Source organism: Pinus tabuliformis, chromosome 6 (genome assembly GCF_031772625.1).
Source record: "Pinus tabuliformis cultivar Carrire ecotype Pingquan chromosome 6, CPIR1, whole genome shotgun sequence".
In the NCBI taxonomy this organism is placed as follows: domain Eukaryota; kingdom Viridiplantae; phylum Streptophyta; class Pinopsida; order Pinales; family Pinaceae; genus Pinus; species Pinus tabuliformis.
This window is the reverse complement of record NC_142292.1, coordinates 591,284,058-591,308,605: the sequence shown is the minus strand read 5'-3', so window position 1 is coordinate 591,308,605 and position 24,548 is coordinate 591,284,058. Positions and strand designations below refer to the sequence as shown.

The window sequence follows — 24,548 nt, the reverse complement described above, 5'->3', positions numbered from 1 at the left end:
CATAATGCTTAAATGAAATTATTGAGCGAACCAGTTAAGTGAAATGCATGGGATAACATTCTCATATTACTAAAGAAAAAACATGTTTAAAATAATTACACTTCTATCGACTGGGTCGATACATCTCTTAGCACATTAACAAAAAAAAGGAAAGAGACAAAAAGGAAAACCCTCTCAACTTTAAATTAACAAAACAAAATATTGAAAGGTAACAAGCCTCAAGCCATAAGTTCCATGAAACCCTCGCCATAGTAAGACGGGCAATACTTTGGTTACAAATGTATAAAACCTCCAGTAATATTGACCAGAAGAAAACCCTTAACTCCCTGTAAATTCTAGGAAGAAACTCTTGATACTTTATTGGGAATAATAGCAACAGAACTCACACTTGTACGTTGGAAAAGATATTGCAGACGGGGCCTCAAGGGAAAAACTCTTGCAAAGAGTCAAATAGGTGGGATTTCATACAACCAAGTGTAAATAAATACTCTTAATCACATAAAGTGGTAACAGACTCAAAATGACAACCAATGCTATGCCAATTACCTGAGAACGAAGCAAGGAGGCGCATAAGCCACTCTGTGAAACAGTGTTCGAGAGATGGTTTTGAAACCCCAGAAGCTCAATGAGTGGCCCTAAACATATCTTCCCTCCCCGCTGCAACTCTGCATGCATCAATTCGAATTCAACATAGACAACAAAGAATGTAAAAGCATATTACATGAAATGAAAAAAAAATGACCGAGTACTAAGAATGAGGGTAGTACCCAACAGTGTTGGATAAACGTTGTAAAATCAGATGTGGTTCTTCATGTTGTAGGCACTGAGACGAATCAACGGTGAACATTACCCCCTTCTCAAGCATAGAAGACCTAAAATTCGTCAGAGTTGCACAGCGCGCTACAGTAGTCGGCAAAATGATAGAATGAGGGTTTGGGCCGCTCTGGCGCCTAGGGTGGTTTCCCTCAACCAAATCACGACCATCCTTAGTTGTCGATGAAAGGAGGGACCATCCCTACTATCGAATGAATGAGAATCTCGAGATCACTCGATGTCTTCCATTTACCTTTGATCTGACAAATGAAGACAAGTCAAATGACCAGTGCATAAAACATTTTGGATTGTTCGACGAACCTAGGTTATAGAAACCCGCGAGTGGGTTGGGTAAAGCATATCCTTTAGTTAACTTAGTTGCTAAAAATGGAGCTACGACAATGAACATGGAATAAATATTAAAACACAACTTTGATAAAGGGCCTATGTGGTTAACACCCAAATTATATATTACATTAATCGTACACAGGGACTCGAAGTAACCCAAAAACCATATGATTATGTATGTGTGTGTTCAATATATGTCCATATTAAAATTGAAATTTTTTTATCGTAGTAAAAATTTAGCTTATCGATTAATGGGGTATGGTAAATAGATTTTTTTTATGTGGGTATGTTACAGGTGGTATCAGAGCTCAAGGTTCTACATTTAGGTCCTGATTGGATGAAAATCAAACTGTGTAGTGTGTGTACAGAGAGAGAGATAATTATGAGGAGAAGAGGTGGAACTGCTTCCATGCCAACAACAAGACCCAACACTGACCTGAATCAATACCAATAGCATGAACTAATCCTAAGTTATGGATTCATTTGGATAATGAATCTCGTAATAGGACTACCTCGATGATGGAAACCATTCAACAACTCGAATCGGAAATGGTAGCCCTTTGGATTGAAAACGAATGTTTGGTACATGAGTAAGAATGCATTATGAAGAGCTTAAGAGATAGGCAGAACCATCAGAATTCAAAATCGAGTTTTGATAATGGTAATTCAGTAGAATCTCACTGAAGGAGAGAGGACTCTATGCTAGAAGAAATCCAATCACAAGAGTAAAAAAGTAATAGGAAAATGCAAGAAAAAGAGTCTCAGGACACATCAGACAGTGATGGGCACAATAAAGAAAAGAAATGGAAAGTTGTATTACAAAGTGAATTTAAGAAGATTCAATGTCCAAGCTATGATGGTGAAACTGAGGAAGTAGTGGAATCTTGGTTAATAAATATAACCAAATATTTCCAAATCTAAGATTATGATGAAAACTTAAAAGGCTGATTAGTTGTTTACCAGTTACAAGGAAAGGCTACCTTATGGTGCAAGGAAGTAAAAGCAGTGCATGTCGTTGATGAGCAATCAATCACTTGGGAAGCATTATAGAAATATTTTAGGAACAAATATCTAATAGAACAGTTTTATGACGATAAAGCTAAAGAATTTAATGAATTAATATTGGGACGTCTAACTATGGATGAATATGTGGCCAAATTTACCTCTTTATTATGATATGTACCGTATTTATGAGAGGAGAAAGCTAAGGTGCAAATATTTGTTAGCATCTTATCGATACATATGAAAGAACGACTTGAGTTTGACTATCCTAAAACTATGGATGACATTGTGAGGAAGGTGCAAATCCATTAACAGCAGATGCAGAAAAAGGATAATGGTAAAGGTTAGATCGGTAATAAGGGACAAAGGACTGCACAGAGTAGCAGAAATAATAGGATGGGTAACTCCATAAATACTTCGAAGGGACAACAAGGAAAAAATATGGAGAAAGGTCAACAAAAGTTTCAATCTACAAATGAGACTAAACCAGTGGAATCGTCTATTAAATCTGAAGGTAATTAAGGACAGAAGCCCCCGTTACAATGTTGGGGCTGTGGAGGACCACATTATGTTAAAAATTGTCCTTACCATGGGAAAACTGAACCAGTTAACAATATACAAGAATCTTTTATAGTGGGAGAGGTGGCCAAGACCATACCAAAAATCAATGCAGCACTAGAAGATCGTCAAGCAAAATACCAACCCAACATGATTCAAGTTGGAGGTAAGTAGTTCAACCATACTGTTTCTTTTTTAGTAGATCCTGGCGCTAGTTTATGTTATGTGAGCCCTAAGATACTAGATTTATGTCAGTTACAGACTTGGAAATTCAAAAGTCCATGGCAAATACAACTAGACACAAGGGAGAAAAGGCATGTGACGATTAAAGTAGAGAATTATTAGTTGAGTTAGCTGACCAACCCAAAAGAACATATTTCAATGTTTTACCCCTAGGGTCCTATGATGTTTTAATTGGAACGAACTAGTTAGCATCCCATTGGTGTTTGGTTGGTTGCAAAGAAAAGACTCTTAGTTGCCTTAATGAAGCAAGTGTCTGATGTAAGATTCAGGGGGTGAAACAACTCGTATAGTTAAGACCAATCACTACCTCCCAGCTAGGAAAATGCTTACAAAAGGGCTACCAGATATATGCAATCCAAGTAAATTATGGTACGTCCAAGGAGAGGATGCCTAAATTAGGGGATCACCGTGTAATTCAAGAATTTGTAGATGTGTTTCCAAAATGAAATACAAGGGTTTCCACCCAAAAGAGATATAGATTTCACTATTAATTAGTTTCGAGGGCTGCCTCGGTCTCAAAAACCCCCTACCGAATGAGTGTACTCGAGCTCACTGAATTAAAAATTCAGTTACAGGAATTGTTGGATAGAAATTATATTTGTCCTAGTGCATCACCCTAGGGAGCCCCAGTGTTGTTTGCTAAAAAGAAGGATGGCACCTTGAGATTGTGCATCGACTATCGACAACTAAACAAATTAACAGTAAAAAACAAGTATCTTCTACCCAGAATTGATGATCTATTTGATCAAGTCAAGGGTGCAAAGATATTCTCGAAAATTGATTTACAATCAAGATACCATCAAATTAAAATAAAAGAAGAAGATATATGTAAGAATGCATTCAACACTCATTATGGACATTGCGAGTTTGTAGTCCTACCCTTTGGATTAACGAATTCCCCGATGACATTCATGAGCCTTATGAACAAGATCTTTCACCCATACCTTGACAAATTTGTATTAATCTTTATCGATAACATTCTGATTTATTCTAAAATCCTGAAGGAGCATCATAAGCTTTTACAAATTGTGTAACAAATCTTAAGGGAACACCAATTGCATGCAAAATACAACAATTTTGACTTCTACAAGGAACAAATCCAATACCTCGGCCATATTATAACATAGGAAGGTGTTGCGGTAGATCCAAAGTAAATGAAATCAATCATGGAGTGGCCTATCCCTAAGAATGTGTTTGACATTTGTTCATTTTTGGGTTTGGTTGGATACTATTGTCGCTTTATTGAGGGATTTTCTAAAGTGGCTCATCCCTTGACTTCCTTTCAAAAAATGGGGAAGGCATTCAAGTGGACTACAAAGTGTCAACAAAGTTTTGATCAGCTGAAACATTTGTTGACTACTGCACCCATTTTAAGGATAACAAACCTGAATAAAGAATTTTTGGTTTGTACTGATGCGTGCCAAACATGACTTGGGGGTGTATTAATGCAAGAAGGTCGAGTGGTGGCGTATGAATCGTGGAAGTTGAAGGAGCATGAACAATGTTATTCGGCCTATGACTTAGAGATCACAACAATAATTCATGCTTTAATGATTTGCCGGCACTATCTTTTGGGGGAGAAATTTTTCCTCATGACAGATCATAGTAGCCTAACTAATTTCTTCCATCAACTAAGTTTGAATGCTCGGAAGGCAAGATGGACTGCATTTTTAAGTCAATTTAACTTTGACATCAAGCATCTGAAGGGAAAGGAAAATCGGGTGGCCAGTGCTTTAAGTCGAAGATTGGATTATGTTTATGAAATTTATGTTAGTAAAATAAATTTTGATTCTACAAATCAAATTAAAGATGCTTCTCTAAAAGATCTTGAATATCATTTCCTATGGCAGCAGGCGAAAGAGGAAGACAACTCCGAAAGAAATTTGAGCTATGATGTTGAAAATCAAGTTGTTCTGAGGTATAGAAATCACATTTATGTACCCAACCAGCAAGATGTTGGAAGATTTATTCTAGATGAATACCACCGAAATCCATATACTGCACACCTAGGATATCAAAAATTGATTACAACATTAAGAAAAAATTACTTTTGGTCCGACATGAAGGCGGAAACCACCCGATATTTGGCTCAATGTTTGGAGTGCCGGCAGGTGAAGATTGAACATCAGCAGCATGGCGACCTACTTGACCCTCTTCCCATTCCTGAATGGAAGTGCGAGATTATCACCTTTTATTTTATCGCTAGGCTTCCAAGGTCAAAAAGGCAAAATGATTCTATAATGGTGGTGGTAGATAAACTGAGCAAAGTTTCTCATTTTATACCTATCCAGACTAACTATAAGGCTATACAAATTCTTGATATCTTTATGAAAGAAATTTTTAGATTACACGGGATACCCAAAATGGTAATCTCAGACAAAATGTCATATTTACTTCCACTTTCTAGAAGGCCTTATTTACTGGTCTGGCCACTCAAATACAATTCAACACTGCCTATCATCCACAAACGGATGGGTAGACAAAGTGAGTGAATCAATTATTGGAGAATATGCTTTGAATGTAGGTAATGTAGCAATGCACAAGGTGGGAAGAATCCCTACACCTGGTGGAATTTTCATATAACAACAGTTATCATGCATCATTAAAAATGAGCCTGTTCGAGGTATTATAAGGAAGGAGATGGAGAATACCAGGCAATTGGAATAGCCCAGAGGATAAATTAATGTTAGGAGCTAAGATGCTCAAAGAAATGGAATCTATGGTAAAAAGGGTTCGACACAGCCTAAAGGCATCTTGAACCAGACACAGAATTCTTGGTCAAGCCCATGCATATTCTCGATAGGATAGAAACAACATTTCAGAAATGAGTTATCCGTCAAGTTAAAGTGCAATAGCACCACTTTTGTCCGAAAGAGGTTACTTTGGAGGATGAAAAATTCATCCAAGAAGCATACCCGAGACTGTTCCGAAGGCAATAAAGCACCGGAGATGGTGTTTCTCTTGGGGGGGAGATGTAACACCCAGTTGGTCATGAGATACTATTTAAAATTACTTTATTTTACCTTGCTTTACTATAGTTAACTAATATAAATACTTGATTTAATTTAATAATGTATTCCTTATATGAATCTAAAAATATAAAGTTTTGTGAAGAAAAGTCAGCCACAAGTCACGGGGATAAAATGAAGAGAAAATATTTCATAACTAGAGAGAGTTAGGAGCAAAGAAACAGTTGGAATGACAGTTACCTGCCCAACTACCCTACCAAGAAAGAAAGACTCTTGGAAAAAAGGGAGGGGGCCAATAGGGTAAGGGTACCTGAAGCAAGAGAAAGAAAAGGAAACAGAAGACTAGGGAAAAAGAAAAAGTTTGGGAATTGCAAGTTGGTGCTAGAATTTAGAAAATACTTGAGTTGGTGAACCAGTGGGATTCAACAAAAGTAAAAGAGCCTAGACTGAAATTGGTTGGGACCAAGTAGTACAATGAACCAGAGAAGCATACTAAACTCCTCCAGTGTATGAAATTGGCTCCTGAAGAGTACCAATAACGTTCTGGTTCTTGTAGGTTGGTAGGATTTGATTCCGTTGTGGACTTGTGGTGGACAATTGAGTTGGGAAAAAATAAGTATATATTGTGAATTGTTTCCTGTTAAGAAGGAAGGTATCATTCTTTTCATTAAAATGCAAAACGCATTCCAATAGATACTGGGTTCCTTGTCTATATGTGGAAAGGAAAAAGGTTATTGTACAAATTTGTCTCTGTGAACTTAATATGCATACACAAGTTAAAACACAAGTTAAAATGAACATGTATAATTACAGGAAATATCATTTGCAAATTATTTACTGTAATTATGAAAGGAAATGTTATTTATAGTCTATTTACCGTATTCAAGAAATTACTATGTTTATAGTGAAGTGTAATAAGAATGAATTACATAGGAATAGATATTTTAAATATCTTCCCTCTAGAATGAGTTAAACAACCTTTCAAGTCGATTAAAATAACATACATACTTTGGAAAATTTATATTAATACTTAAAGGGAAAGTTGAGTTAGTTCCGTATGCCAGCTAGTTAGGTAGCACCCTGGGAATAGTCTCGAGTTCCTTTATGAAGCTTATAAAAAGAAAGAACGAAAATCAAGATATAAAGGACTCGCAAATCTTTGTGATTAAAGTATTGAATTAAAAACATGATACAAACAACTAGCCAAAACACTCGATACAAAACTACATGCAAAAACTAAAGGATAAATTTTACATATCTATAAATGAGAATGTCAACAAATATAAATAAAATGCTTAAATGAAATTATTGAGTGAACTAGTTAAGTAAAATGCATGGGATAACATTCTCGTATTACCAAAGAAAAAACTTGTTTAAAATAATTAGACTACTATCGACTGGGTCGATACATCTGTGAGCACATTAACAAAAACAAAAAAATCGAGGTAAAAAGGAAAAACCTCTGGGATTTAAAACAGCAAGACACAGTACTGAAAAGTAACAAGCCTCAAGCCATAAGTTCCATCAAACCCTCGCCGTAGCAAGACAGGGAATACTTTGGTTACAAATGTATAAAACCTCCAGGAATATTGAGCACAAGAAAACCCTTAACTCTCAGTAAATGCTAGGAAGAAACTCTTCATACTTTCCTGGGAATAATGACAACAAAACCCACACCTATACGTTGGAACAGATACCGCAAACAAGGCTGCAAGGGAACAAGTCTTGTGAAGAGTCGAGCAGCCGAGATTCCCTGCAGCTGAGTGTAAATAAATACTTGGAATCACATGAAGTGTTAACAAACTCAAAATAATAACCAGCGCTATGTCAATTACCTGAGAACGAAGCAAGAAGGCGCTTAAGCCACTCTGTGAAACGGTGTTCGAGAGATGGTTGTGAAACCCCTGAAGCCCGACAAGTTGCCTTGAACAGAGCTTCCCTCCCGAGTGTGACCTTCCATGCATACATTCGAAGTCAACATAGACAACAAAGAATGTAAAAGCAGACTACAAGAAACGAAAAAAAAAAAAAAAACAATGATCAGGTACTGAGAATGAGGGTAATACCCAGCAGTGTTGGAGAAACCTTGTAAAACCCGACGTGGTTCTTCATGTTGCAGGCACTAAGACGAATCAATGGCGACATCACCCACTTCTCAAGCACAAAAGACCTGAAATTCGTCGGAGCTGCAAAGTGGGCTACAACAACAGGCAAAATGACAGAATGAGGGTTTGGGCTACTCTAGCACCAAGAGTGGTTACCCTCAACCAAATCACAACCATCCCAGTTGTCGATGAAGGGCGGGGCCATCGCTGCCGTCAAGTGAACGAGAATCCCGAGATCACCTGATGTCGTCCATTTACCTATGATCTGATGGATGAAGATGAGTCAAATAGCGAGTGCATAGAACACTCTGGATTGTTTGACGAACTTGGGTTATAGAAACCCGTGAGTGGGTCAGATAAAACATATCCTTCAGTTAGCCTAGCCACTAACAATAGAGCTACGACAATGAACATGGAATAAATATTAAAACACAACTTTCATAAAAACCCTGTGTGGTTAACACCCAAACAATATAATACATCGTGTCCGAATATATATTGAATATATGTCCATGTTACTATTGAAATTTGTCTAGAAATTTAGCTTATGGATTAATGAGTTACAGTAAATATTTTTTTTATGTGGGTATGTTAAAGCATGCTTCTATGAAACTGCAAAATTTGATCCCTGATTACCTTTTCATTGAGGATGTTGACCCCCCTAGTCCATACGAGACCGTAGGTCAAATCCCTCGCAATTGCCTAGAAGCATAGCCCTGGTGAAAAAATATTGAAAACACTAACTATAAAAAGCATTTCGAATCGACTGCAAACCTCCATGCCTACTGTATGGTTTCAGGCCTCCATTAAACTATGACCAGTTACCTTGAAAATTGTATTTCATTAAAGGAATTAAGATTAACATAATAATATTCCGTGAACATTTTGTCGCAAAAGACAATTAGATCATTTTACGGTGCAGTAAGGGATATGCCATATAAATTATATTAATAAATAAGTTAATGAAATACTATATAAATGATTTTTAATCATGATAATGAAATAATGAAAAAGCACAAAATCACTTTGTTTAAAGTATATATGTATACGCTTAACAAATTTAGAAGTAGCTTTTCGAAATCTCAAGGATAGTTTACCAAAGCAATAAAATTAAGATTCTTTAACAAATATAAATTATATAATTAACATATTCAATTATAATAAATTCAAACTCTGTTAAACAAAAAGTAATTTAAGAAACCAAAACATATACTAGAAAAGTGTAAAACATTTAAAAAGTAGACTCAGCTATAAATCATTTTTTTTTTAAATAAACCAGTTAGACACAGCTATAACCTAAATTTTTAAAATTAAAATAAATATTTAAAAAAGAAATTAACGGAAAAGAAACCGAGGCATTTGGCTAGTCCCCCATGGATGAGGAATTGCTTTAAAACTCTTCCGAAAATTCTGGAGAAAAACAGATCGAAGTGAAGGAAAAAACCTCTTCTCAGAAAATTCTGGGCACATGTTTCATACCGAAAGGGCAAAAAAATACAGATGCATTCCTTCCTTCGATACTGATGAATCTCGAGAAGGAATATAGTAGATTAAGCTTAGGGTTTAATTGGGATATTGCATTCCTGCAATGGGTTTTGACTATTCTGGAATCTATGGAAGGAATATAGTAGATTCGGCTTATGGTTTAGTTGGGATTTTCCTTTTCTGCAATGGGTCTAGAGTTTAGTTGAGATCCTCCATTTCTGCAATGGGATTTCAAGGAATATGGTAGATTAGGTTTAGGGTTTCGTGGGGATCTTGTTTTTCGGCGATGGGCTATAAAAAGGGTTTATGTTAACAGTAAAGAAAATTTCGTAGCCTGAGAATGTTTGCTGTCTCCCTAGATTAATCGAAATGCTGATCAGTCACTTTTACTAAAATAAATAAATAAATAAAGGGTGTTATTAAATGCAACAGCAATAGAGCAAACCAGATCCTGCATTCAAGAAAAGTTGTGAATCTTATCAAGTTTCTGGTATGTTTAGATGGAATATTTCTATTCGATGCAGACACTCAACAAACCAGTGAAGAGTAGATCAGATTTGGCTCTTCTTTGGAGCAAATAGACAACAGCTAATCAATACAGATATAAATCTGCTGCTGCGAATAGCTAATAGGACATATAAATCTACGGCCGCCAATTAGCGGCTAACTCTCGAACAAACCTGCCAGTAACTGGTTTTTTCCTCCTGGGGGCATTTCTTGAAATATTTGCATTAAATCGCCAATTGGATTGTAAGAGCTCGGAGAACCAGAGCTTCTCTAGGAATCAAATGTGCCTTCCTCTTGAACGCCTTTCACGCACAGGAAGGCCCATTGGATTCCAGGGAGAATCTCTCCTTCTCCTTCCGTCAGTGTCTGAGTAGGTCAGGGCTGCCTTGCCTTCACTGATCTGAATGAAATTTGCGGTACTTTGCTAACGATATATATAGAAACTTCTGCCAAAGGGCGCTGCTCTCAGTCGTTCTGAGAGAGAAAATACCTAGAAGTGAGGTAGACCTACGACCGCAACACTTTTGAGGAAAAGATAAACGCGCCTGTCATTTATGAGAATATATGGAAAAAAAAAATTAAGGATATGTGATTTCTGAGAGCCTACGGCAGCATGGGCGGTGACTTTTGACAACAACATAAAGTGAAACGATAGAGACGTCATGAATGGGACCATTAACTTAAATGTCACCTTTAATGTTAATTCAAAATAAACCTAAGTTCTGCCACTGTTCTTCGAGGAATGGTTTTTTTTGGTCATTTAGCGATTAATAGAAGTAACTCACGAATGTTTTGTTTTGTTAAAACAATGTCATTCAGCCACTACTAACAATAACGCATGACTTATTGATGACAATACAAAATATTGTTGAATGCAAAGTAGAGTGATGCCTTCCTTGATTGGTATTACATGATGGATGATTCACCTGTGATATGTCTTGAGTTCATCGTATGTCTACACAAAGACATCACAATAGTGCTTGAATAAGTGGATGAAGGATTTTCTCTCTTGTGATGTGCAAGTATTGAGATTAACATATTTTTGGATCTTTTGGTTTACGGTGTGGTATATCGGGGCGGTGGAACACCGTTGCAGCAGCAGCGGGTGTGACAAGCTGGGTGGGTGAGGTTGAATGGTGCTGCGGTCGGGTCGTGCAGCAGGACGACTGACCAAGCAGCAAAAACAACACTTGTGTATTTTTAATAAATTTATTGAGTATTTACTCTCCACAAAATTGTAAAATTATCATGTATACTTGATAGTACATTATAAATGTGTCTCGTGCAATGTTTATGTCGTGGTTGAATGTTTACGTAATTCCACACTTAAATAAAATAAAATGATGAAAGATGAATGTGTTAGGCGTAGCCCGGGAAATGATAAAGAAACCAAGATGTTTAGGCATTTGGTCGATACTGAACGTAGCCCAATTTGGGGGAAAGAATTAGGGGCGTGATAGATGGTATCAAAGGCAAAACGACAGTAAGATGCAGAGACTTGGTATATATGCAATGTGAAGTTTTGGAAAAGAAATTTTGGATTCATAGTTTGGGGTTTCTTGACTTGGAAGTTCATGGAAGAACTATCCAAGCATTGGTGGACAAGGGTGCCACACATAACTTCATGACGACAAGATTGGTAAAAGAAGTTGGACTGCAGATTACTCCATCTAATGTGGAAGTCAAGGCGATGAATTCGAAGGCTAAGGTGTCGGGGTTGGCAGAGGAAGTGCCAATTCCAATTGGAGACTGGATGAGTCGATTAGACTTCACTGTGATGGAAATGAATGACCTTGACATGATATTGGGGCAGGATTTTCTGAAAGGCAATAAGGCAATTATTGTCCCATTTTGTGATGAGATTATGTTGATTGGAGGCTCAGAAACTTGGACTTTGCCTACTCATAAGCAAAGGAAGGAAGTTCACATGCAGCGTGTTTCTGCACTAATATGGAGAAATCTATGCGGGAGTCAGATGTGGAGACATATGCGATAGTCGTTAGGGAGGTTGATGGTGATGATGGAGTGCGAACACTTGTTCCAGCTAAGATTTCCGATGTACTGGACAAATATGAAAATATGATGCCCAATGAGCTAGCGAAAGCACTTCCACCAAGGCATGCAGTGGAGCATAACATTGAGCTAGAGCTAGGGAAGAAACCTCTGACAAAAGCTCCTTATCGATTATCAGGACTAGAGTTGGAGGAATTGAAATGAGGTTTCATAATACTTTCAAGGTCCCCATATAGAGCTCCAGTATTGTACCAGCGAAAGAAGGATACAAATGAGCTACAAACGTGTTGTGATTATTGTGCTCTTAACAAGCAAATGATAAAAAATAGGTATTCTTTTCCATTAGCTGCAAATTGCTTCAACAAGCTTGCAAAGGCCTGAGTGTTTTCCAAGCTAGACTTGAGGCATAGGTATTATCAGGTGTAGATAGCGGAAGGAGACGAGAGGAAAACTGCAATTGTGACAAGGTATGAGAGTTTTGAGTTCCTTGTTATGCCTTTCAGGTTGTGCAACACTCCTACCACATTTTTCACTTTCATGAAGAATGTACTACGTCCATATTTGGATTTGTTCATAGTAGTACACTTGGAAGATATCGTGATATACAGTGATAAAATGGAGGATCATAAGCAACACTTGGCTTCGGTGTTTGAGGCACTGAAGAAGAATCAGTTGTACTTGAAGAAGTCGAAGTATATGTTTTCCTAGACCAAAATTTCGTTCCTTGGACACACTGTAGGCCAAGGGCACATACTGATGGAGCCAAGCAGAGTGAAGGTGATAGAGGATTGGGCTGAACCAAAGAATGTCCATGATATGAGGGTGTTTTTGGGGATGACCAACTACTAGCGGAAGTTTGTAGAGGTGTACTCTAAAGTGACATCATCACTGATAGACCTTTTGAAGAAGGACAAGCGATGGAATTGGACGGAGAAGTGTCGCACAACATTTGAAGACTTGAAGAAGAGGATGGTTACAACACTGATGTTGAAGTTAACTGACTTCAAGAGACCATTTAAGGTACACACAAATGATTCACATTTTGCGATAGGAGGAGTTCTTATAGAGGATGGGCAGTCAGAAGTTGCAGGACAGGGAATGGAGGTACCCGGTTCATGAGAAGGGCATGACTGCGATCATCCACTGCTTACAGGTATGGAGTCATTATTTTATTGGGAAGCTTTCTTTTGTCAACACTGACAACATTGCAGTAAGTTATTTTGCATCACAACCAAAGTTGTCAGTGAAGCAAGCTCATTGGCAAGACTTCTTGTTAGAGTTCGACATGACTATTAACTATAGACCAAGTAGACTTAATGCAGTTGTAGTGCCCTCAACAAGAAGGGACAGTTAGCTGAACTTGAGGAGGAAGAAATCCGGGCAACACGAAGTAGGAGTCAGGTACAGATGACTGATGAGATGCATAGTAAGCTTCGGGAAAGCATTGAGACTGATAGTCAAGCACAGAGCATTGTGAAGTAGGTGAAGGAGGGAAAGCCACAGAGGTTTTTTCTATGAGATAGACTCTTCTTCTTTTAGAAATGAATTTACATTCTGAAGTCATCAGGGCTTAGGAGGCACCTTTTGAAGGAGTGCCACAACTCTCCATGGTTTGGCCACCTAGGGTAGCGTCGTTCTTTGGCATTGTTGGAGAGAGACTTCTTTTGGGAGAATATGTGGGAGGATGTAGAGGAGTATGTGCATACATGCATTATTTTTCAACATGACAAATAGGATAACCAACGGCACAGAGGATTGTTGCAGTCTTTACTGATTCCAGAGAGACCATGGATGAGTGATTCGATGGACTTCATTACTCAGTTACCACAGGTATGGGGATATAATGGAATTATGGTTGTGGTTGTCAGACCAGGCATTAACTCCTCAACCAAAAATTGATTCGTGTGTATTCCTTTAGGTAGGTCTTCATTATATATATGAGGGAGAGATTGTTCACTTCATCTCCTGATGACTGTTCATATTACTTATTTATCTATATACATTATATTCACCCAATCATGAGGATTAGGTGTCAACATTTCCCCCCTTAATCTGAAGGGATGTTGGTGAGTCCAAGCATCATTCTGAATCGTTCAAGCTTTTCTCTTCCAAACGCTTCGGTGAAGATGTTTGTAATTTGCTCATTAGTGGAACAATGACAGAGATGGATTGTTTTGGCCTCAACATGATGTCAAATCAGATGATATTTAGTATTGATGTGCTTCGTTCGATCATCGAACTTTGGGTTCTTGGCCAACTTTATTGCAGATGTATTGTCAATCATGAGTGGAGTTTATTATACTTGTTTTACCTGCAAATCTTCAAGAATTTTCCTGAGCCACACAATTTCTTTTGTTGCTTCAGTTGCTGCCACGTACTCTGCTTCTATTGTGGAATCTGCTAGAACTGATTGTTTGTGTGATCTCCAGGAGACAGTTCCTGATCCAAGACTCATAGCATTTCCTAAAGTAGATACCCCAGTTTTTTTGTCTCCATCAAAGTCTGAATCAAAGTATCCAATCAAGCTGAAGTCGTCCACCTATGTATACTTGATTCCAAAGTCTTGAGTTCCCTTCAAGTACCTTAGAACTCTTTTTGCAGCAGACCAATGTCCCTCACAAGGCTTTTGCATAAACCTGCAGAGGATTCCAACAGCAAACGAAATGTCTGGTCTGGTAGTAGTTAGGTAGTTGAGACTTCCTACAAGCTGTTTATACTTTGTTGCATCCTCAAATTCTTTTCCTTCAATAGATGTGAGCTTTAAGTTTTGTTCCATTGGAGTAGTAAGAAGATTGCATTCTGTCATGCCAAACCTGTTCAAGAGATCTCCAATGTATTTCTTTTGAGAAAGAAATATGGACTTCGGATGTTGGGTTACTTCAATGCCAAGATAGTAATGAACATAGCCCAAATCAGTCATTTCAAAACTTTTCCCCAATTCCTTCTTTATGGATGCAATGTAGCTTTCATTGTTCCCTGTCATCAAAAGATCATCTACATATACCACAAGATATAAAACTGTTTTGCCAACTTTCTTGACAAATAAAGTTGCATCATCAAGATCATAATGTTTGAAATTGAGTTTCAAAAGATGCTTAGTTAGTTTTTCATACCAGGCTCGTGGTGCTTGTTTGAGGCCATACAAGGACTTCACCAATTTGCATACTTTATGTTCATATCCTTTAACAACAAATCCTTCAAGCTAGGACATAAACACATTCTCTTTTAGATCTCCATTCAATAAAGCAGTTTTTACATCCATTTGATGGACTTTCCAACTACTCTGAGCTGCTAGGGCAAAGAGTGTCTGGATGGTAGCCCATTTTGTTGTGGGGGCAAAAGTCTCCTCATAATCGACCCCTTCCTTCTGTGCAAAACCTTTTGCCACAAGCATCGCTTTGTGCTTGTCAAGTGAGCCATCAAATTTATACTTGTTCTTGTAGACCCACTTGCAGCCAATTGGTTTGATTCCTAATGGAGGATCAACTAGCTTCCAAGTTCCGTTCTTTATGAGGGCATCATACTCCTTTTGCATCACTTCTTTCCATTAATCATGAGAAGCAGCTTCTTTGAAGGAAGTTGGTTCAAAATCTGTGGGCAATTTCAATTCACAATCATAAGAAACATCCATATCAATAGGTGAATTAGAGTCATCCACATCACCTCCATTTTCAAGCCAGTTTGAATTTCTAGTTCCTATCTTTCCAAACTCATCAGGATGAACACTTTCAAGTGTCTTTGTCAGCCACTTTGGGGGACCTTTCTCAGATGGTCCAAGCTACTCTGTTGATTGAGTTGGGACTGAATCAAGATAGAGTCTTCCAATTGTATCAATCACATCACTTAAAGCATCATCTATTGTTGGAGTTTCATGCGGGGGAGAGTGTTTCTCAGAAGAAGATTCCACATGTTGATCTAATATAGGAATCCCCCCTTCAATATGTGGAATCTGATTATCAAATTCTTGAAATGATTTTGCTTTTGGGAATCTATCCAAGCGATCAAGTTGCCAGTCAACAACATTGTCAGTTTTGCATGATTCAAGAAAAATTACATCTCTAGATACAACAAACTTTTTATTTACTTCATCATATAAACGATATGCTTTGGAGGTGTTTGATTACCCCAGGAAGATACATTTATGACTTCTAGCACCAAGTTTGTTTCTATGTACCTTTGGTATCAAGGCATAACAGGTGGAACCAAATACCTTGAGATGCTTTACTGAAGGAACATGTCCATACCACATTTCATAAGGAGTCTTGTTTCTAATAGCATTAGATGGACATCTCTTCTTTATATATGCAGCACATAGAACAACATCAACCCAAAACATTATCTTTACATTTTTGAAGAAGAGCATGGATCGTACCATATTTAAGATTGTCCTATTCATTCTTTCAGCTACACCATTCTGTTGGGGATTATAAGGCACAATTGTTTGATGTTTGATCCCATGTTGGCAAAGATAGTTTTCAAATTCATTTGATGTGTATTCTTTTCCATTATCAGTGAGAATAGACCCGATATGAGATTGTGCATCATTTTCAATCCATTTATGAAAATTCTTGAATGTTTGAAAAGCATCGGGTTTGTTCTTCAATAAATAAACCCAACACATTCTGGTGTAGTCATCAATAAATGTCATCATATATTTATTTCCATTTGCAAAAGGAAGAGGCATTGGACCACATAAATCTGAATGAATGAGTTCAAGTTTTCTAAGTGCTCTTGAATGTGAATCATGAAAAGATTGTGTGCTATGCTTTCCTAGGATGCAAGCATCACATTGCTTAAGTTTCCTAGGGATTGTAGGCGGACCAACGACACCATTTTTCTTCAACGAGTGGAGACTATCATAGTTCAAATGTCCAAATCTAGCATGCCATAATAAACTTGATGGAAGTGTACCTTCTTCATGATGAGAATTGTATGATAAATGTTGTGCATGAGCAGAGGTTCCTTGCAGCTTGAGAAGCCTTTCTTCTTCTCTTCCCCTCATGACAAGTGAATGGTCATATGCTTTTCTCACCTCAAGCTTGCCATCAAACATATGAATGGAGTGACCTTGCTAGCGGATGTGAACCAAGGACAACAAGTTTCTCTTGAGCTATGGGAGATATAGAACATGATGCAGAAGAAAGTCTGGAAGACCAGGCAGTTTAAGCCTGATTGTACCAAGCCCTGATGGCTTGTTTTTTTATTGGTCTCCAAAGTATACTGCTCCATCAACATTGTCAGTAAATTCTTCAAAAAAATATTTTCTATGAGTCATGTGGCAGGTTTCTCCTGAATCAAGCAACCAATCATTTTTCCAAGAAGCAAGTGAAGCATTAAATAAATCTTCATTTACTCCAATACTACTGTGCCACAACATAGTGAGCAGATTCAGGTGCTTTACCTTTGTCTGCATCATTAGTTTTACCTTTTTGTTGATTTCTTTTCTGCTCAATTTTGTCCCATGGTAGCTTGCATGTAGAGGCATCATGTGATCCATTTGTTTTGCAATGAATGCAGTGAAAATCTGCCTTTTCTCCTTGAGAATGTCTGCCCCCCTACCTTTGAAATATCTTCCTCTGCCTCTTTGACCACCTCTTCCTATTGAAGAATCTTGAGTAGGATGATTTTCTTTATGAGCAAGGCACATAGCCTCTTCAGAAGAATCAGCAGCTATCTTCTTTCCAAAAGCTTTCTCTCTTTCAGCAAACTTTTTCACAAGAGAGTCAAAGGTGATATCTTTGAGATTTCCATTTGCTTGCAATGAATCAAGATAATTGGAGTAAGTAGGATAAAGTGCTTTGAGAAAAGCGATAAGAGGAATATCCAATTCAACCTTAGTGGATTTGATATCATGCATAATAGACTTGACTTTAGATGCAAGAGCAAGAGGATCATTATTTTGCAGTTCAAGAGTGAAGAGTTTAATCATGAGTTGAACAACTTCAAGTGCAGAATGTGAGTCATAGCGTTCTTTCAGCTTTTGTAAGGCTTCAAAGGTAGTTGAAAATGATGAAATATGGCGAATCACCTCTTCATTTACAAATGTTTCAATTAATGCATAAGCTTTTCTATTCTTGTTTTCCCAAATGACAAGCTCTTTGTCTGAGGTAGGCTGTACTGGTTCATTGTCTTTGTCTCCGACACACACTCCTTTCCACAACTCATTGAAAATGAAGGTGTGTTTTATCATCTGGGACCATTCAAGATATTTCTCCTTGCCAGTGAGAACTATTCCCACCATGGATATGTTTGAATGAATTCTGTAAAAAATTACTTCTGCTGATAGAAAAATATTTCTGCCAATATACAATAAAATAGTACTTCTGGTGATAATTTTTTTTTTTTAATTACAATTCAAAAAGGCATTCTCTCCATATAGGGCTTTGTACTGTCTTTATCTTTAATTAAAATATAAAACATAGATCAGCTATGCATTGTCAAAATATTTTAAATGTCTTCCTCATCATTTCTTTTGCAGTGTTCTTGAATTTTTTTACATGAAAAGGCAACAAAGCTATCTGAATTTTGTCTTCACCAATCTAATATCAACGCATATACCATAAAAATTCAATACAATTCCATGTTTTAAACAGTGTTAAGAGTACACCCGGATGCGGGTGCTTCCTCCAGGTTACAATGACTTGCCGCATTGAACCGACAGCTGGCTTCATCGCTGGCAGCAGCGCATACTGCTTAGTACAGGAGGCAGTTATGTTTTATAGGCTCAAGGCAGTAGCATTTAGTATGGAGCTCTCTCGAAATTTGTTAGAGTTAAACCCAAGCATGGCAACCAGGATGGCGCATGGGCTCTGGGTACTGCAACCGAGTCATAGCATTTATGTTCCAGCGACCTTTAATACCATGACGGGTCTGCCTTGGAGCATAGTCATTTGTGTTTGGAGCGGGAGACGTCGGAAGGTTCACAGAGCTCCCTCTGTTCTGGTTCATTGGCACCTCATTTGCCTACAGTCGATTTCTGCGCCCGCTTGCAAAATGTGAAGGTGTGGCGTTCCTCGGCGAGGTAGCAACTATGGTAACAGGGGGGTCGCGCTCATCCTGCACCCCTGGTAGTCAATTCTATTTCTTCAATTCCGCCACCTCCTCTGTCACCTGAATCTGAGAGGGCTCGTCCGAATAGCTCGTTTCAGGCTTCTAGTTTTTCTTTTCAGAGTGAGGTCAACAAGACTATTATTACTGTCAATTTCACTATTTCGGTTGCTGAAGTAGAAGGTAGTCCCTCCAGCTCTGCTCCCTCTGAGAATGAACCTTCTCATGATGAAGGCATACTGCTTGGGGATTTATCCGGGCGGGTTTACCGCACGGACCGTCAGCACGATGTTCCTGACCGTCAGCATGATGCTCCTGAACAAACTCGGCATATGAATCCAGTTCAGGAAGGCGCTCAGCATCAGAGTCCGAACTCAACTCCAGCTCAGGTTATTGCTCCTCCTTGTGGTCCCTCTCACAGACACTCTGGATTCTTGCACCTGGTCACCCATCCCAACGGTGAGCCAGTCCTGGATGAAGAAGGCTATGTCACCTGGGTAGCATCCCCCAGCCCGGAAAGGGACAAAGCGCCACCGTCCCCGAATCATGCTGGTTCAGCTTAGTAATTTCTGGCCGGGTGGCCATCCTGCTCTTATTTTTTGTCTTTTTGCTCTTACAACCCTGGATAGGAAGTCAAAAGTTGATAACTGGTTCACTCTGTCTTTTAATTTTGTCAATATCAGAGATTTTTTGCTTCGGGTTGTTAATGTAGGTCTAGAAAGCCATAAGCATGCTACATCCTGTCTGCAGGACCTCTATGTATTTTTGACTGAAAGGATCTATTGCAAAATCCATGCTTTTATAGTTGAGGATTGGCTGAGGCCTCCTCTCGAATTGTAACTTCTATGTACATATTTTTACGTTTTTAATAGAATTAGCTTTTACCGAGAAAAAAAAAAAACAGTGTTAAGAGTACATTCAACAGCATTCAAAGTACATTCAACACATGGCTATTAACACATTTTACATGCCAAAAGGTCTTTAGCATATATACCAAAAACTTTCAAAGTATATGCCAACGTTATGTGAAAAAACTTCAATGTGTATGCCAAAAAAACTTCAACATATATACCATCATTCACGCAGTAGACTCAGGTGCCTTTTCCATGTCAGGCCAACGTTAAAAAAATACCAGGCCAACATTAATATAATACCAAGCCAGCGTTAAAAGCTTTCTGATACCTTGGTTTCTTGCAATAATCGGTGTGGAGTCTCACTTGAGTGTGAGCGGCTTCATTTACGAGCTCTTGAGAAATAATCGCGACTGCATAGCTAGAGGAACAACATAATTTGTTTGGAGGGAGACCATTCTGTTCCCATATCATACAATATGGAGTACATTAGTCCAAAGGGGCTACGTCTGGATGGGTGTTGACCACTGGAAATGTGACAGTTACATGCACAACTGGGAGTTGTTGATAAAGCTGATGGCTCTGCTATCTTTGAGATGGGGAACACAAAAGTTATTGCAGCTGTATACAGACCTCATGAGGTTCAGAGCAAGAATGAAATTAAGCTCTTCAAAACACTAAGCACGTTAAATTCTTGAATTCTGTTAGGCCCCTATACTACTAGTGTAACCCCTTATTGTTATTAGTATAACCCACTTATTATATTGATGTACCCATGTAGTGCCCATATTGTTACTATTGTGCCCCATAAAAGCCCACTATTGTTATTATTGTGCCCTTACATTATTATTGTTATGTCGGATCTGATTATGTTATGACCCCTTAGACTCCTATATATAGAAAGGAGGTCTTTTCATTTGTATCATCCAAGAATTGTTCATTTATGTAATGTAAAGGAGGTTGCCCCCTCGAAGAGGCTGAATTCTAAGGCGTTGATCTATCTTTTCTTGAGCTGGTTTCATAACAAATTCTTTTCCATGATTAACAGAATAGATCTAAAGAGTTCCTCAAACAAACAACCCTGTTCATTGAAAATACGAAAAAGGTTTTTTTTTTATTTGAGCAGCATAAACGCATAGTAACGAGCAGTGTTGTAATGAGCAGCATCAATGCATACCAATGTCAGACCAGTGTACAACACACAGCAGCGATAGTGGAGGGGACAGAGAGAAGTAGGTAGTGGACAGAGAGTAGTAGGTAGAGGACAGAGAGCAATAGGCAGAGGACAGAGAGCAGTAGGCAGATGGGAGTTACAACTATTTTGGGAGCTGGCTCTGATACCATGTCAAACCAGGCAGTAACTCCTCAACCAAAAATTGATTTGTGTGTATTCCTTTAGGTAGGTCTTCATTATATACATGAGGGAGAGACTGTTCACTTCATCTCTCAATGATTGTTCATATTACTTATTTATCTATTTACATTATATTCACCCAATCATGAGGATTAGGTGTCAACAGTGCTCGATCATTTTTCTAAGTATGTCGTCTTCATTCTGACAAAGATACCATGTGGAGCCAAGATGACTGTTGAGCTATTCTTCAAACATGTTGTGAAGTATTGGGGGATGCCATTGAGTATCATATTAGATCGAGTTCTATGATTTACAGGTAGATTTTGGACCACTTTGTTCAAGTTGGTTGGGACAGAGTTGCTGCAGAGTTCAAGTTACCATCCATAGATAGATCAGCAGACTGAATGAATTAATGCATTGCTAGAGGACTACTTGAGACATTATGTGATGGTTTATCAGAAGAATTGACATGAACTCTTGGATGTGGCTCAGTTTAGCTACAATATGTAGAAGAGTTCTACAACCGGGTATAGTCCATTTGAGTTGGTGAATGGACAGATGCCAATTGCTCCACACATCGTATTATCAAGAGGTTTCTTGAGGAATCCACATGTGAAGAGATTCATGATAGCATGGGAGGAGACCTTGGAGTTAGCATGTGTGCACTTGCATGATGCTGTCAGGAGAATGAAGAAATGGGCAGATAAAGATAAACGGGACACACTTTAGTGTTAGAGATATGATTTTTCTCAGGATTACTAGGGATCAGTTTTAGCCACCGAAAAGGACTGCGAGATCATTGACAAGGATGTATGAGGGGCCATTCTAGGTAAATAAGTGAGTGGGAGAAGTTGCATATGAGTTGGAGCTTCCAAACCACATGCATTTGAAACATCCTGTTTTCCATATGAGTTAGCTCAAGAGGTGTCAACTTGATGCACACCATCCAGACATGATGAAACCACCGAGGGGACCAGCCATGATTGTAGATAGACCAAACCTTGTTTTATAGAAGATTATGGATCTTCAGACTACAGGTCTTGGGAGTGACATGCGAGGGGAGTTCTTTATTAAATGGAAGAATGCATTGGAGGAGAGGAGTTAGGAGACAGAGGATTCACAATGGAGATGGAGGAAGGAGATTGAAAAGTACGAAGAGAATTTGAGAGGAGTAGCTAGATTCTTGAGGACGACAATGAGTTCTGGTGGGGGAGGATGTCATGATCGTGAATCATCATCACAATTGGGCGAGTTGGGCACGTTCAACTGATGATTTTTCGAATGAGTCGTCAGGGCGAGTTTAACCGATGAGTTGGGCAGGTGCACATATGTGACGAGTTAGGAGGGTGGCACAATACCAACAAGTCATGAGGGGCATGTTTAACCGACGAACTGGGGCTAACACCTTTAACCAATGAGTTGAAGGGCGTGCCAAGACGAAATTTGACTAAGGTTTGGAAGGCACAAGTCAACTTGGAGATGTCGGTCCTAGAAATAATGGGCTCTCGGAAGTGGCTCTGTAGATCATATAGCTTCTCTAATGATACCACAGCCTTAGGCATGAGGTTTCCCTTACTTGCATTGGTTGTATCATGTAGTGTCTTTTCGTGCTTGTCCTCATCAATCACTACATCCTTGAATACGTGAGTGTTTTCCATAAAATACAGTATCTGTTGGTCATCATAAAAAATGTGTAAGTTAGTCATATTATCCGGGATGAAAGGTTTATATAAAATTTCAATAGAAAATTTGTCCCTTAAAGGTGACATCGTAGCAGCAGTGTTTTCCAAGGCATCCGTAGTTGCATTACGCATTCTTGAAATTGAAATAATAGTAAAATCTTGGACGTGAGGGATTAGTTATCATACCTCTTTTTGATAACTCTTAAGATGAGGTGACACATAATGTATAGTGTTACATAAGTGACGCACTACGATTTCAGAGTCACCTATGACTTTTAGAATGACAACGTTGACATTGATGGCCATCTGTAAGTGCAAGACGAGTGCTTCAAGTTGTACAGTGTTGATAACTCTTAAGATGAGGTGACACACAATGTATAGTGTTACATATGTGACACACTATGATTTCAGAGTCACCTACCACTTTTAGAATGGAAACGTTGATGTTGATGGCCATCTATAAGCCCAAGATGAGTGCTTCATATTGTGTACTGTTATTCATGCACTCGAATTCCAAGTGGCTAGAGATCAATTGTTTTCTCTGCAGTGGGTCTACTAAAACGTAACTATATCTAGAGCCTTCCTGTGGCTTTGATCCATCAAAGTACATAGTCCACATATCATATGTACAAGGACTGCGAACTGCACTAGTACTACTACTACTGCTGCTACTAAATGTACAAAGTTCATTATCACCAGTTGGACATGGATAGAGATCCAACTATGTGTCGGGTAGATCTGGGGATGGCTTTGCAAGATAGCACCCCAACTGTGTCTCTAGAAAATAATTTCCAAATAATAGTTTTCCGAAAGCCATTGGCTTGTTTTGTCCATTCAAGGGACTCACCATGTGCTTCATGTATCTCTCTGATTCTACTCGGATCTAATTGTTCCTACTTGTGTATGGAATCCGTAAGTGTGACCAGTCTGTGTGAAAGTATCCTTGATGCTTGCTTGACTAGTGTCTGCTCAGTAACAATATGTATGCTTCCGGGATGTCCACAATCACAATGTTGATACATTGGTGAACTCATCTGTCAGATGATAAAAGGATGATGACATTTTTGAGTTCACTAATTCCCTAGACATGAGTTCTGTCTAGTTGAATAATCTGTGCATCTGTATTTTCCCATTTAGCAATGATCTTCTTGGCCATAGATAGTTGCACGACATTCACTGATATACCTGAATCAACAAAGTAATTGTTTACATTAAAATTGAATATTTTGAATGTTAACAAGAATGACAGGCAAAGAGTATTTGCATCCAGAGTGAGTGAAATAAGTACATATGCAAGAGCATCAGGAGACTTAGTAGATCCCTTGTCTGAAGAGGTGGCATTGCATGAAGAGGTTTTCCCAAGTGCCCATAAAAGGATGTCCCTTTGGCTCGTGATCTTTGTGAGTTCGAACATGGAAATTTTTGCACGAACTTTCTTCATATCGTTGATTAGATGCTCAGTATTTAGCGCAAAATCTAAAGTTCTCATAATGGCTCAAAACCTGAACAATCGCGTCTGTGTCGGAAAAATGTTCCTAATGCAACTCATTTCAATGAAAACCGAGTTCGTA

The 24,548-nt window shown here is 38.4% G+C and overlaps 1 long non-coding RNA gene across 1 annotated transcript; it reads right to left on the bottom strand.

Annotated features, from left to right (window-relative positions):
• Positions 1-382: 382 nt before the first annotated feature.
• On the bottom strand, positions 383-10,559 carry LOC149259949 (uncharacterized). Its single transcript, XR_016257939.1, has 5 exons — positions 10,204-10,559; positions 8,000-8,754; positions 7,769-7,886; positions 768-1,073; positions 383-665 (listed from the first exon to the last, which is right to left on the bottom strand). It is a non-coding gene; the product is annotated as an uncharacterized LOC149259949 (long non-coding RNA).
• Positions 10,560-24,548: the final 13,989 nt, after the last annotated feature.